This window comes from Lepisosteus platostomus, chromosome 5 (genome assembly GCF_059453375.1).
Source record: "Lepisosteus platostomus isolate fLepPlt1 chromosome 5, fLepPlt1.hap1, whole genome shotgun sequence".
Lineage (NCBI taxonomy): Eukaryota > Metazoa > Chordata > Actinopteri > Semionotiformes > Lepisosteidae > Lepisosteus > Lepisosteus platostomus.
Window position 1 is genome coordinate 35833678 of NC_142615.1, and position 15657 is coordinate 35849334.

The 15657-nt window shown below is 42.5% G+C and overlaps 1 long non-coding RNA gene and 3 other non-coding genes across 4 annotated transcripts in view; 2 read left to right on the top strand and 2 right to left on the bottom strand.

Annotated features, from left to right (window-relative positions):
* The window catches only part of LOC148665917 (uncharacterized), a 164173-nt gene that overhangs the window by 55885 nt on the left and 92631 nt on the right, over positions 1-15657 (top strand). The gene's annotated exons all lie outside the window — the stretch shown is intronic.
* trnal-aag (transfer RNA leucine (anticodon AAG)) lies at positions 677-758 on the bottom strand. The gene has a single exon. It is a non-coding gene; the product is annotated as a tRNA-Leu (tRNA).
* trnat-agu (transfer RNA threonine (anticodon AGU)) lies at positions 5284-5357 on the top strand. The gene has a single exon. It is a non-coding gene; the product is annotated as a tRNA-Thr (tRNA).
* On the bottom strand, positions 6363-6444 carry trnal-aag (transfer RNA leucine (anticodon AAG)). Its single transcript has one exon. It is a non-coding gene; the product is annotated as a tRNA-Leu (tRNA).

Genomic DNA, 15657 nt, shown 5'->3' on the forward strand with positions numbered 1-15657 from the left:
ATGAACGTCTAAACATAGACGTATAATTGACGTATAACTTTAGACGTATATTAGAATTTCATTCTAGACGAATTGTAGACCACATTTAGACGTCTAAGTTATGCGTTTAATAGACGTATATTATACGTCTTTTGCCCACTGGGAGTGAATACTGTTAACAGAATGTGAAAGCACGATCAACTTTGTAACTGCAACCACAGGAAAAACAGCAAGAAGCAGGCTCCATTCCCCATTTAAATCTGTCGTGCGAGGCATGCTTTTTGCACGCATGAAGTAAATCCCACGATTGCTTTTGAACTTGGACAAAGTACTTCCAAAGGAGCGCTATGCGCAAAGATTTAACAAGCTCAACCCCCGCCGACGATTTGGTGTGAAGAAGCAGAACATTCAAGTTTCACAGACAGAAGCAGCACGCCAGCACAGCCAAAATTAAAACGCAGGGCACACTACGATTTGCATTGACACAAAAGTGATCTGGGCAGACGTCGTTCCCTGCATAACGCAAAAATTGGCAAAGCGCTTTTGGGTTGAGAGGACGCAAGAAGGTTTTTGTTTTGTGCCTTGATGTCAAGCTGAGAAAGCATCTTTAAACACTTTGCTTAGTTTCTCGAGGGACTGCCAGAAAGCAGTTCCCTTCGTCTGAAGCCAGCTGAAAGGGGGTCTCGACAGAAGCACCTCGCAGCGGTGGGATTTGAACCCACGCCCCCGAAGAGACTGGAGCCTTAATCCAGCGCCTTAGACCGCTCGGCCACGCTACCCGCTGTGCACTGTCTCTTTGTCTCATTACTTGCACGGAGGAAGCCAGGTGGGTTTTGCTCTTGTCGCCCGAATTAGTGGCGTTATGACCGTGGAACCGACTGCACCTGCTTTTTCTGAGATGCTTCCCCTCTCATGGCGAGATCTCGACTTCTTTAACACCTCTGGATAAAGATCTTCTGTGGAGCAGGTTTCAGACCTCTGCGTACAGCACCCTTGATGTCATTTTATTTTTACAGCAGCCGCATCCGGAAAGTTGTGTCTTTTACGTTTTATTTGAACAACAAAACTACATACAATACAAACAAGAGCACATATAACGTATCAAGAAAATCGTCAGGGGCACATGCTATAATACAATTACACTTTATGAAAAACGATTACACAAGGTAAATAAAGATAAGGTCCGCACAGCTCGTTCTTACATTTCGAAAGAGTCCGTAAATACCCCTTTACGTCTATTTTGAACTGTTCAAACGTAGGACTCTTCCCAGACCATTTCACTTTATACCACATTCCTAAACGAGGATGCTTCTCCTGTTTTAGAACTATTTTGGGCGGTATGGCTTATACAACACACCCACAGTATTCTAATGGTGGACTGCAGATCTGTGCTATAGTTCAGTCGAATTCAAAGGATCCAGCAATCTTACTGGATTTGACTGGGATTCTGAAATGTCTCTTGCAAAAGTATTCGGGTTTGCTTGAACCTTTGATAAAAAAAGTGATCTGATCTGAAACTACCCAGCTTACAATCTCTGAGGTAGTTGTCACTAAACTCGGACGTGATGTGGCACACATGTGCCGTGTGCCTTTACTTTTGTAAAAAACTGGTATCGGGAAAAGTTTCTTAATATTTCTTTTGATTAGCATGCAGGAAAATGTGATCATTACCTATGGAATTTCCCGCCAGCGTGGAGTTTGAATTCACAACCTTGAGACTCAGTGTTCAAGAGTCACAGAAGAGGTCAGCCTGGTCTTCAGTTTGCCAACGATAAGCTCCGGCAGTGCTCCTCTGTAAAGCAGATTGTTCGGATCGGTTATGTGGGACGGCACTTCGAAACTAAGATCGTTTGCAGCACACGCATGGTTTCCCCCTTCACGCAAGAAACATAGACGAAGGAAACTCTCTTGTCTTGGGCTGCTGACTCCCGGATTTAAAGCGCTCTGGGTGCCAGCTATGTCTCTAACAAGCACACTATAAAGACAGGAATTACACTTTGCTCACGTCACGCATGGAATGGCGAGGCTACTTGTTCCAATATTATCTAGTCTCACCTCATATGGTGCCGATTCCTGGTTTTCATTTAAGAAAGAGCACTGCAAACACCGTAAACAGTGCAAAACGTGTGATGAAAGAAGTCTTTTCCCCCCTTTGTCTAAAGCAGAACACAGCGGAGTCATGCCGAGGGTTGTGAGATCAAGATTTCAGTGGAGCACTGTCGTCTACGTCTTTAGCTACATGAGTTGGACATCCTCTTGTACAGGGAAAGCAGATTGAGATCCTCTGACATGAAAAGTGACAGATAAAAGCCATTTCTCATCCTTTCTCTTAGTGGTGGAACTATCGCATGTAAATGAGGCAACTTGCAAGGCGAGCAGGCTCGGTGCACACCGAACGCAGATGTCTCAGAGCAGTTGAGACGTGTCCAAGTGGCTGTCAAAGGACAGCACTTTGCCGGCGCCGTGGCTTAGTTGGCTAAAGCGCCTGTTTAGTAAACAGGAGATCCTGGGTCCGATTCCCAGCGGTGCCTTTCTTCCTGTCTTACTGTACAGAATTTATCCTTATGGGCAAATCCCATGCCTTTTAATTCAGGTGAATGCAAGTGTTCGTTTCCTTTCTGGAACAACTTGTTTTGAAAGAAATCTATACAGCTTGCGAAAGATGAAACACAAATCTTGCTTATCAGTGAAGAAGAGGTACTCCCAGCAGGCCAGCTAATACCAGCAAAAAATTTTTTTCACCCTAACCCAGAGAATGGAGAAAAGCGAGGCGCCTGTGGCTCTGCAGTGTAATCAGTTCGCGAGTTCGGCGGTTAGCTGAAAGAGTGGTAAATGGAGCTCGCCCCAGCCCGTCCTTATTCTTTTAAAGAGGATAAAAAATTAACTTCGCCGCCATTACTACCAGCTTTAAAAGACTGCCATGGGCACGGAAAAAAACACACTACAGATGACATTTCTGGAACCGAAGCAGAGATTCCTTTACGAACCAACTGATAAAGCTCAGCCAGTGAATACTGTTAACAGAATGTGAAAGCACGATCAACTTTGTAACTGCAACCACAGGAAAAACAGCAAGAAGCAGGCTCCATTCCCCATTTAAATCTGTCGTGCGAGGCATGCTTTTTGCACGCATGAAGTAAATCCCACGATTGCTTTTGAACTTGGACAAAGTACTTCCAAAGGAGCGCTATGCGCAAAGATTTAACAAGCTCAACCCCCGCCGACGATTTGGTGTGAAGAAGCAGAACATTCAAGTTTCACAGACAGAAGCAGCACGCCAGCACAGCCAACATTAAAACGGAGGGCACACTACGATTTGCATTGACACAAAAGTGATCTGGGCAGACATCGTTCCCTGCATAACGCAAAAAGTGACAAAGCGCTTTTGGGTTGAGAGGACGCAAGAAGGTTTTTGTTTTGTGCCTTGATGTCAAGCTGAGAAAGTATCTTTAAACACTTTGCTTAGTTTCTCGAGAGACTGCCAAAAAGCAGTTCCCTCCCTTTCGTCTGAAGCCAGCTGAAAGGGGGTCTTGACAGAAGCACCTGGCAGTGGTGGGATTTGAACCCACGCCCCCGAAGAGAGTGGAGCTTTAATCCAGCGCCTTAGACCGCACGGCCACGCTACCTGCTGTGCACTGTCTCTTTGTCTCATTACTTGCACGGAGGAAGCCAGGTGGGTTTTGCTCTTGTCGCCCGAATTAGTGGCGTTATGACCGTGGAACCGACTGCACCTGCTTTTTCTGAGATGCTTCCCCTCTCATGGCGAGATCTCGACTTCTTTAACACCTCTGGATAAAGATCTTCTGTGGAGCAGGTTTCAGACCTCTGCGTACAGCACCCTTGATGTCATTTTATTTTTACAGCAGCCGCATCCGGAAAGTTGTGTCTTTTACGTTTTATTTGAACAACAAAACTACATACAATACAAACAAGAGCACATATAACGTATCAAGAAAATCGTCAGGGGCACATGCTATAATACAATTACACTTTATGAAAAACGATTACACAAGGTAAATAAAGATAAGGTCCGCACAGCTCGTTCTTACATTTCGAAAGAGTCCGTAAATACCCCTTTACGTCTATTTTGAACTGTTCAAACGTAGGACTCTTCCCAGACCATTTCACTTTATACCACATTCCTAAACGAGGATGCTTCTCCTGTTTTAGAACTATTTTGGGCGGTATGGCTTATACAACACACCCACAGTATTCTAATGGTGGACTGCAGATCTGTGCTATAGTTCAGTCGAATTCAAAGGATCCAGCAATCTTACTGGATTTGACTGGGATTCTGAAATGTCTCTTGCAAAAGTATTCGGGTTTGCTTGAACCTTTGATAAAAAAAGTGATCTGATCTGAAACTACCCAGCTTACAATCTCTGAGGTAGTTGTCACTAAACTCGGACGTGATGTGGCACACATGTGCCGTGTGCCTTTACTTTTGTAAAAAACTGGTATCGGGAAAAGTTTCTTAATATTTCTTTTGATTAGCATGCAAGAAAATGTGATCATTACCTATGGAATTTCCCGCCAGCGTGGAGTTTGAATTCACAACCTTGAGACTCAGTGTTCAAGAGTCACAGAAGAGGTCAGCCTGGTCTTCAGTTTGCCAACGATAAGCTCCGGCAGTGCTCCTCTGTAAAGCAGATTGTTCGGATCGGTTATGTGGGACGGCACTTCGATACTAAGATCGTTTGCAGCACACGCATGGTTTCCCCCTTCACGCAAGAAACATAGACGAAGGAAACTCTCTTGTCTTGGGCTGCTGACTCCCGGATTTAAAGCGCTCTGGGTGCCAGCTATGTCTCTAACAAGCACACTATAAAGACAGGAATTACACTTTGCTCACGTCACGCATGGAATGGCGAGGCTACTTGTTCCAATATTATCTAGTCTCACCTCATATGGTGCCGATTCCTGGTTTTCATTTAAGAAAGAGCACTGCAAACACCGTAAACAGTGCAAAACGTGTGATGAAAGAAGTCTTTTCCCCCCTTTGTCTAAAGCGGAACACAGCGGAGTCATGCCGAGGGTTGTGAGATCAAGATTTCAGTGGAGCACTGTCGTCTACGTCTTTAGCTACATGAGTTGGACATCCTCTTGTACAGGGAAAGCAGATTGAGATCCTCTGACATGAAAAGTGACAGATAAAAGCCATTTCTCATCCTTTCTCTTAGTGGTGGAACTATCGCATGTAAATGAGGCAACTTGCAAGGCGAGCAGGCTCGGTGCACACCGAACGCAGATGTCTCAGAGCAGTTGAGACGTGTCCAAGTGGCTGTCAAAGGACAGCACTTTGCCGGCGCCGTGGCTTAGTTGGCTAAAGCGCCTGTCTAGTAAACAGGAGATCCTGGGTCCGATTCCCAGCGGTGCCTTTCTTCCTGTCTTACTGTACAGAATTTATCCTTATGGGCAAATCCCATGCCTTTTAATTCAGGTGAATGCAAGTGTTCGTTTCCTTTCTGGAACAACTTGTTTTGAAAGAAATCTATACAGCTTGCGAAAGATGAAACACAAATCTTGCTTATCAGTGAAGAAGAGGTACTCCCAGCAGGCCAGCTAATACCAGCAAAAAATTTTTTTCACCCTAACCCAGAGAATGGAGAAAAGCGAGGCGCCTGTGGCTCTGCAGTGTAATCAGTTCGCGAGTTCGGCGGTTAGCTGAAAGAGTGGTAAATGGAGCTCGCCCCAGCCCGTCCTTATTCTTTTAAAGAGGATAAAAAATTAACTTCGCCGCCATTACTACCAGCTTTAAAAGACTGCCATGGGCACGGAAAAAAACACACTACAGATGACTTTTCTGGAACCGAAGCAGAGATTCCTTTACGAACCAACTGATAAAGCTCAGCCAGTGAATACTGTTAGAATGTGAAAGCACGATCAACTTTGTAACTGCAACCACAGGAAAAACAGCAAGAAGCAGGCTCCATTCCCCATTTAAATCTGTCGTGCGAGGCATGCTTTTTGCACGCATGAAGTAAATCCCACGATTGCTTTTGAACTTGGACAAAGTACTTCCAAAGGAGCGCTATGCGCAAAGATTTAACAAGCTCAACCCCCGCCGACGATTTGGTGTGAAGAAGCAGAACATTCAAGTTTCACAGACAGAAGCAGCACGCCAGCACAGCCAAAATTAAAACGCAGGGCACACTACGATTTGCATTGACACAAAAGTGATCTGGGCAGACGTCGTTCCCTGCATAACGCAAAAATTGGCAAAGCGCTTTTGGGTTGAGAGGACGCAAGAAGGTTTTTGTTTTGTGCCTTGATGTCAAGCTGAGAAAGTATCTTTAAACACTTTGCTTAGTTTCTCGAGGGACTGCCAGAAAGCAGTTCCCTTCGTCTGAAGCCAGCTGAAAGGGGGTCTCGACAGAAGCACCTGGCAGCGGTGGGATTTGAACCCACGCCCCCGAAGAGACTGGAGCCTTAATCCAGCGCCTTAGACCGCTCGGCCACGCTACCCGCTGTGCACTGTCTCTTTGTCTCATTACTTGCCCGCAGGAAGCCGGGTGGGTTTTGCTCTTGTCGCCCGAATTAGTGGCGTTATGACCGTGGAACCGACTGCACCTGCTTTTTCTGAGATGCTTCCCCTCTCATGGCGAGATCTCGACTTCTTTAACACCTCTGGATAAAGATCTTCTGTGGAGCAGGTTTCAGACCTCTGCGTACAGCACCCTTGATGTCATTTTATTTTTACAGCAGCCGCATCCGGAAAGTTGTGTCTTTTACGTTTTATTTGAACAACAAAACTACATACAATACAAACAAGAGCACATATAACGTATCAAGAAAATCATTAAGGGCACATGCTATATTACAATGACACTTTATGAAAAACGATTACACAAAGGTATTCGGGTTTGCTTGAACCTTTAAAAAAAAGTGATCTGAAACTACCCAGCTTACAATCTCTGAGGTAGTTGTCACTAAACTCGGACGTGATGTGCCACACATGTGCCATGTGCCTTTACTTTTGTAAAAAACTGGTATCGGGAAAATTAAAGTCGAAACCCAAAACAGTAACATATTTAAGAGTAAATGCCTCCTAATAGCTAGCAAGCGCTCCTAGTTAGTAAAGTTGTTTGTGTCCCAGCCTGTCACGCGGGAAACCGGGGTTTGATTACCGACGGGGAGACAGCTAGTTTTTTTATGATCAGATTCCAGTCTTTAATGCTGTGTGTGAGAGTTTACGTAACTTTCCTTTTCTCACATTTTCTGACGACTATTCCGAAGGAGCGCCCTATCAACTCCTAATACTTTTCAAAAATCTGCCTGCATGTTTGATTAGTTTTGTTTTACTTAGAAAAAGTTCAATATTGATCATAACTAAAGAAAATTATGATCAGAAACAAAAACAAAATGTTGAAGATGCAACTCGATCTTGAATCAGAGCTGGGTGACATGGGCTTCTGTTCTGATATGGTTGTACGAGAAACAGGAGGAATCTCTTCTCTCCTATGGAACATGAGCTGAATCAGGAATATCAACGCATGACCTACATCGTAAAACTAAAATAAAAACTAACATTAAGTTATCAGAGACATCCATTTATATACAAACAAGAGACAGACAAAGCAATAATTCTACATTAACTTGTCCTGCACTGATCAGACTAATTGAAATGGTCTGATTCAGAGCCTGTGCAGCTCGTGGTAATACAACAACGACAGTATTGAACCCTCAGCACCATACTGACTACTGAGCACAAGTTCAGCTGCTCTCCAGCTTTGTTACGCACGTTTTTTTATTGCAAATGGAGCTGATCTCCAGACAGTACAGTGTTAGTCAGCAGCCTCTACTAGTAATACATCGCCCCTGTCCAAAATCTCTAGGTAAAAAAAAACACATTTTATACATTTGTCTGTTTAAAGATATAATCTCTTTAAAAAAGACAAAGGGTTTGTGTGTCAATTGTTTCGAATTAATTTCGAACGCAAAGAAAAGTAGTTTTCTTCCAAGAAATCACACATTTGTCGCATCCTCCATACTATACTTCTCTCTTGTAGTAGTAAAGCATTTTGATTTAAACTGAACAATATATTAAATGTTTCATCTATACACTTACGATTAACATAGGCAGCCTTGAACGGATTGCGGAAATCAAATATACAGATGGATTCAGAGTGTGCTTTCCAACTTTTGTGTAACATTTTCCTTTGATAGGTCGGAGTTGTTTTTAAAATCTGGATTAAATAAAAAGGAGTGACGTCAGTGTAAAACAGCTTTCCTTCATGGGGAACAACGGTTGTGTTCCATATTTCTAATTATTTTGGTTTCAAGATAGCAATTTAGTATGAAACATAAAAGCCAGCTGGATAAATCTGTTACACGTCATTTACAATGGTCTTTCAACTAATAGCCCGTGCAGGGATCAAACCCCAACTGTTGGTATGAGTTGCGTAAGGCTCTGCAACATGCAGATGAGAAACTAACCTCCGCTTCTTCATTATATACACAGTGAGCTATATATGCGGGCTTACTGCCCCCTACGGGCTCTGTATTTGATTGCGGTACAAGACCGGCCATGGAGAAATGAAGTGAAGAGGGTGTGTTCATTAAAAGGCTCATAGCGTCCCAGGGAGGTCTCAAACCACCACCCTTTTGGTTAACAACCGAGCCACAAAGACTCATGTACAGCTTAACACTTCTCGGTCTCAGTGAAAGTGATACACTCCATCTTAAAGGAAAATCGCCAACAGTGGCCGATATCTATTGGAGTTTTTTTCATTCTATACTGCAAAGGGATGGACATATAAGGTCAGCAGGCTTGTGGAATTGGACCTTATGGTGAAGGCTGCGGGCTCAGCATCAGCAGAACCTGATCAGTATCGGTTGACTCCGATATACTTTGACAACTTAACTTCTGGATTTAGAGACATTTACCTTAGTGTCGGTATACTAAGATGTTTTGGTAACGAGGAAGGAGGGACAAAGCAAATTCGCAGAATGTGTGCTATTTTTAGTCCTCACATGCCAGAGGGTCAATATTAAAAAAAAATGTAACAGTATAATCTCTTGTACTTCACAATTTAATAGTGTCTGTTACATTGTGTCTCACACCTCAGTGTCAGAATTGTGAGACAAGTTTGTAATCAGGAGGGAGGGCCATAGCAATTCAGCAGAAATTGCATTCATCTTTTCCCAATGCATTCTCACATGCCATTTTCTCACATGCCATGCTCAGAGGGTCATATTTTTAAAATGGTATCATAAAATGTCCTGAAGTTCAGGATTTTGACAGTCTGTTATATTGTGTCTCACACCTTGATGTCAGAAATATGAGACGATTTTAAAATCAGGAGGGAGGGCCCTAGAAATATAGCAAACATTGCATTTACCATTTGACAATGTATTCTCTCATGCCATGTTCAGAGGGTTGTATTTAAAAAACGGTACAGTACAATGTCCTGAAGTTCAGGATTTTGATAGTCTTTTCCATTGTCTCTCACACATCTGTGTCAGAATTTTTAGACATTTTTATAACCAGGAGGTAGGTTCGATCACCCTCTGCTCATCCTCAGTTAACCATATAGTCTCATATACCATGTTCTAAATGTCCCATTTAAAACTGCTATATTAAAATTTCTTGTAAAATGCAAGAGTTTGAGTCTTTTTATGATCAGAAGGCAAGGTCGTGGAAAATATGCAGAAAGTGCCAGTGAATTTATGTTTTGCCTTTGTCTTATTTACTCGTGGTATAACATGCCAGTTTGTTTTATTGTGAGTTGTGTTTCTGAAATGTGTTTCATACAAAAATGCAATTTGGACAGTCTCTACTTACATATTCCCCTTTACTGAGGAAATATACAGTAATACATCCGGATAAGTATTTTTAAAAATGACTGTAGAGAGCCATCTACAGGCGAAAGACGACATAACATCACAGAAGCAGCATTTAATATGGAAATTTTATGCTTTAAATTAAATTTTATTTATTATGAAAGTGCCGGAAAATTTTCAGTACTTTAGAGGGTTTTGCCATTTTAGATGTTATGCTGTTCCTGTCTGATTTATCAAATGTGTCATTTAAATCTCCAGTCATTTCTATATCAGTCTGAAGGCCTTGCAGTAAAGATTGCAATTCATCCAAAAATGCAATTCATCCAAAAAAAGTTTCCCACTGGTGATACATACAAGGAAATGAATGTACATTTTCCCCCCAAATCAACAAATTTAAAATCAAATACCTCCCTCATCTGCAGGTGGAGAGAATAATGTCAGAATAAATACAGGTTTAAAAGTCAGGAGCATTGATCGTCCTATTTTAAAAATTACACTAAAATGCTCACAATATATTAAAAAGCTCTGTAAAATAATAAAAAATAAATAAAACAAGGTAAAAAGAAATAATACACAGTTATAAAGCTCAGGAATTATCAATGGGAAGTTACAATGGGTTGATATGATTTAAAAAATAAAATGTTTGAAAAAATCCACTTACAATATGCTAAAAATGGCAAGAATACTTAAAACAGGTGTGTAAAATTTTTTTAAAAAAATAAAACAAGTTAAAAATAAATACTAAATGGGTTTAAAATTCAGGAATGTGATTGGTCAGATGCTTACAATGAGTGTTGCTGGTGTTTCGTGTGATTTACCGAAATGAAAAAAATATTCAATTTAAAAACGGCAAGAGCTCGTATGAAAAAAAAGTTCTTAAGTATCTTTGTTGTAACAGCTGCGCCAGAACTGGTGTATTCATATACATCAGAAAAGTAGCTGAACTTGACTGGTTTATATTCAGTTATATGCACTGGGGACGAAAAGGAGACTTACATGGATTTTATTAGGTTTGAGGAATCAGAAAATTAATTTTTACATGTTTATGCCTACGAGCAGAAATAACTTCCTGCTTTCAGCACTTTTATTGTTTTTGCTTGTAACCTCGAACAGAGAAACCCAGTACTGACTCATAGAAACGCCCCGGAGTTTCTGTGTTTCTGGGATTTAAGAGGGATGTACTGTATGAAGACAGTAAAGGGAGTTTTTTTTTCCCGCTGTAGAGTATGAAGGCGGTTTGATGAGTCTGGAGGGAGGAGACGCGCATTCCGCACGGGGAGCACAGAACAACGAGTTTCACCTGCAGCTCGCCGAGTCCTGTCCTATATAACTGCTGAGCCTGGGACACACTGAGTCTCTAACCAGTGTTCGAGATGTAAAGGGTTGAACCCAGAAGTCGAGAGTGGAGTTTTTGTGTAAGTGTAAGATTAAGGGAATAGGGTTTTGGTGGGTTTGGTGCACAGATGAGGTTTCGGTTTAGGTTTAGTTTGCTTTTGACACATTTGTAACGGCCATGGCGGCCTGTAGAGTCGGCATGTGCTGTTACTTTTGCGCACGTTTGGTGTATAAGGGTGGTGAGGTTTCGGCTCACTCGGGTGATATTTCATGGTTGGACTTTTCAAGGAAGGTGTTACAGAAAGTCAAATGATGTCAAATGCTTAATCACTTTGCTGAAGGGAATTGGTTTTGACATTAGTTTCAATCGGTGAAGTTACTGGAAGAATTTTGGATGAAAATAGAGGAGGAAAAAAAGATGTGGGCCTGATTAGAATGTTTGAATGGCAGAAGCTGATGGATCTTTCTAATGTGGTGTGAGCCTGGTCAGTACCTGGATGGGAGACCTCCTGGGAAAAACCAAGGTTGCTGCTGGAAGAGGTGTTAGTGGGGCCAGCAGGGGGTGCTCACCCTGTGGTCTGTGTGGGTCCTAATGCCCCAGTATAGTGACGGGGAAACTATACTGTAAACAGGCGCCGTCCTTCGGATGAGACTTAAAACCGAGGTCCTGACTCGCTGTGGTCATTAAAAATCCCAGGGCGTTTCTCGAAAAGAGTAGGGGTGTAACCCCGGCGTCCTGGCCAAATTTCCCATTAGCCCTTACCAATCACGGCCTCCTAATAATCCCCCTCTATGAATTGGCTACATTACTCTGCTCTCCTCCCCACTGAAAGCTGATGTGTGGTGAGCGTTCTGGCGCAGTATGGCTGCCATCACATCATCCAGGTGGATGCTGCACACTGGTGGTGGTGGAGGGGAGTCCCCATTACCTGTAAAGCGCTTTGAGTGGAGTGTCCAGAAAAGCGCTATATAAGTGTAAGCAATTATTATTAATTAATAGGACTGTGATTGTTCGCATGTTTAATGAGATGGTGATGAAGGAAGATGTTGTGGCATGGTTGTCTAAGTATTGTTTAGTGAAAGGTGAGCTTCAGAAGTCTTGGATTATAATGGCATCTGGAACTGTGCATGGAGAGTACCTGTTTCATTGCATGAAGACAAAAAATGGTTATGGTGGATTTAAACACATTCCTTCTTTGATTGGATTAGGTGAAAATAGAGGCCTTGTGTTCTACCAAGGGCAGCCAAAACCGTGCAGGAGATGTGGGGAGCTGGGTTACTTTGTGGATGCCTGTACAAAGGTGGTGTGTGGTATGTGCAAGGAAATTGGACATGCATATACTGAATGTACAAGCGTGAGGAAATGTAATCTCTGTGAGTGTGAAGGTCATGTGTTTAAAGACTGTCCAAATTCCTTTGCAAATAAAACAAAACTGGGAAGACCAATGCAAAAACGGGAAGAGTTTGAAGAGGCATTTAGGGCTGGAGCAGTGGTTATGGATCAGGAACTGGATGTGGTTGATGTTGAAGAAAGTGGTGAAAAAGAGAGCGAGGGTTCAGAATGGAGTGAAGGGGATGAGGGGGAGGTAAAAGAGAATGATGATGTTGCAAAAAGTGAGGTGGAATCTGAATTGATTGGTAGCATCTCTTCCAATAGCCTGCCACCTGTGGAGACTGAAAGTGCTCAAATGAAATATACAGAACAGAGGGTGCAGTCTAAAAGAGACATTGGATTTAGAAAATGATTTAACTCCAAGCAGTAGAGTGAGGGAAGATCATTTTCCGAGTCCTCAGGTAGGTTCTCCCATGGGTTTAGATGTCTCCAATATATGTGATCTTACTGACCAAGCTTTAGAACCAGAGACTCAAGGAGGGCAGGTGGAGAAATATCCTATGGAGACAATTAAAGCAAAAGGGGGGGGGGGCTGTATAGTAGGTGTCACCTACTGAATGATTGTTGCCAGAGCTTTTAGTCTCCCCTGGTCCTACTTTAAGTATGGCTCTTAATATTGTGTCAATAAATGTGAGAAGCATTCGCTCCAAGTTAAGGGCAAGGAATATACTATCATTTGTGAGGAAGGTAAATGCTGATATTGTGTTGTTACAGGAGTGTGGGTTACCCTTTAAAAACTGCCATAAGGATATGGAAGAACTGGGGACATTGGGCCCATCAATCTGGAGTGGGTCCAAAGAAAATAAATCTGATGGTATAGCTGTTCTAATTAAAAATAAGATGGTAGAGGTACGTCAGCACCTTGTAGTGAAACCAGGAAGAGCACTGGTGGTGTATCTGGGTTTCATGAATGTCTAATTTAAACTCTTAAATATATATTGTCTGAGTTGCTCACATGACAGATACAGTGCCTTGCGAAAGTATTCGGCCCCCTTGAACTTTTCAACCTTTTGCCACATTTCAGGCTTCAAACATAAAGATATAAATTTTTTATTTTATGTGAAGAATCACCAACAAGTGGGACACAATTGTGAAGTGGAACGAAATCTATTGGATTTTTGAAACTTTTTTAACTAATAAAAAAATGAAAAGTGGGGCGTGCAAAATTATTCGGCCCCCTTGCGTTAATACTTTGTAGAGCCACCTTTTGCTGCGATTACAGCTGCAAGTCGCTTGGGGTATGTCTCTATCAGTTTTGCACATCGAGAGACTGAAATTCTTGCCCATTCTTCCTTGCAAAACAGCTCGAGCTCAGTGAGGTTGGATGGAGAGCGTTTGTGAACAGCAGTTTTCAGCTCTTTCCACAGATTCTCGATTGGATTCAGGTCTGGACTTTGACTTGGCCATTCAAACACCTGGATACGTTTATTTGTGAACCATTCCTTTGTAGATTTTGCTGTATGTTTGGGATCATTGTCTTGTTGGAAGATAAATCTCCGTCCCAGTTTCAGGTCTTTTGCAGACTCCAACAGGTTTTCATCCAGAATGGTCCTGTATTTGGCTGCATCCATCTTCCCCTCAATTTTAACCATCTTCCCTGTCCCTGCTGAAGAAAAGCAGGCCCAAACCATGATGCTGCCACCACCATGTTTGACAGTGGGGATGGTGTGTTGAGGGTGATGAGCTGTGTTGCTTTTACGCCAAACATATCGTTTTGCATTGTGGCCAAAAAGTTCGATTTTGGTTTCATCTGACCAGAGCACCTTCTTCCACATGTTTGGGGTGTCTCCCAGGTGGCTTGTGGCAAACTTTAGACGAGACTTTTTATGGATATCTTTGAGAAATGGCTTTCTTCTTGCCACTCTTCCATAAAGGCCAGATTTGTGCAGTGTAAGACTGATAGTGTCCTATGGACAGACTCTCCCACCTCAGCTGTAGTTCTCTGCAGTTCATCCAGAGTGATCATGGGCCTCTTGGCTGCATCTCTGATCAGTCTTCTCCTTGTCTGAGCTGAAAGTTTAGAGGGATGGCCAGGTCTTGGTAGATTTGCAGTGGTCTGATACTCCTTCCATTTCAAGATGATCGCTTGCACAGTGCTCCTTGGGATGTTTGAAGCTTGGGAAATCTTTTTGTATCCAAATCCGGCTTTAAACTTCTCCACAACAGTATTACGGACCTGCCTGGTGTGTTCCTTGGTCTTCATGATGCTCTCTGCGCTTTCAACAGAACCTTGAGACTATCACAGAGCAGGTGCATTTATACAGAGACTTGATTACACACAGGTGGATTCTATTTATCACCATCAGTCATTTAGGACAACATTGGATCATTCAGAGATCCTCGCTGAACTTCTGGAGTGAGTTTGCTGCACTGAAAGTAAAGGGGCCGAAGAATTTTGCACGCCCCACTTTTCATTTTTTTATTAGTTAAAAAAGTTTCAAAAATCCAATAGATTTCGTTCCACTTCACAATTGTGTCCCACTTGTTGGTGATTCTTCACATAAAATAAAACATTTATATCTTTATGTTTGAAGCCTGAAATGTGGCAAAAGGTTGAAAAGTTCAAGGGGGCCGAATACTTTCGCAAGGCACTGTATGTCCTAATTCAGGAACTGAGTATATTTATTGGGATGGGAACCAGTGGTTTTAGCTGGGGATTTTAATTCTCTTTTAGAAAGAGAAGGCAGAATGAGGGGCAAGAGACGGGTCCAATTTGATAAATCATCAATATTATTGCAAACATTATGTAAAGATTTTAAACTGAAAGATGGCTTCAAACTTCATAGTCAGGGGAGGGCAGGTTTCACATGGGACTAGTCTAATGGGACCCAAGCCTCACGCATTTTGTTTTGATACGTGATTTTACTTGCACGACCGCAGGCCTAACCCCTGTTTTTTTTTCTCTGACCATTGTCTGCTGTCATGTACAATTTCTATTCCAACAGCTGGTACTCTGGGGAAGGGTGTGTGGAACCTCGATATTTTGCTTCTGGAAGGTGAGGAAGTGACGCACAGGTTCAGGGAAAGATATAAGGAATGGCGGTCTTTGTATGACCTGTTTGGCACAAGAGCACAGTGGCCGACCCTGCGCTCTGACCCCCAGCTTCTCTCCCTGTCTGTGTGTCTCATGGAGTTAGAAAGACTACAAGCTGTGCAAACTTCCAAAT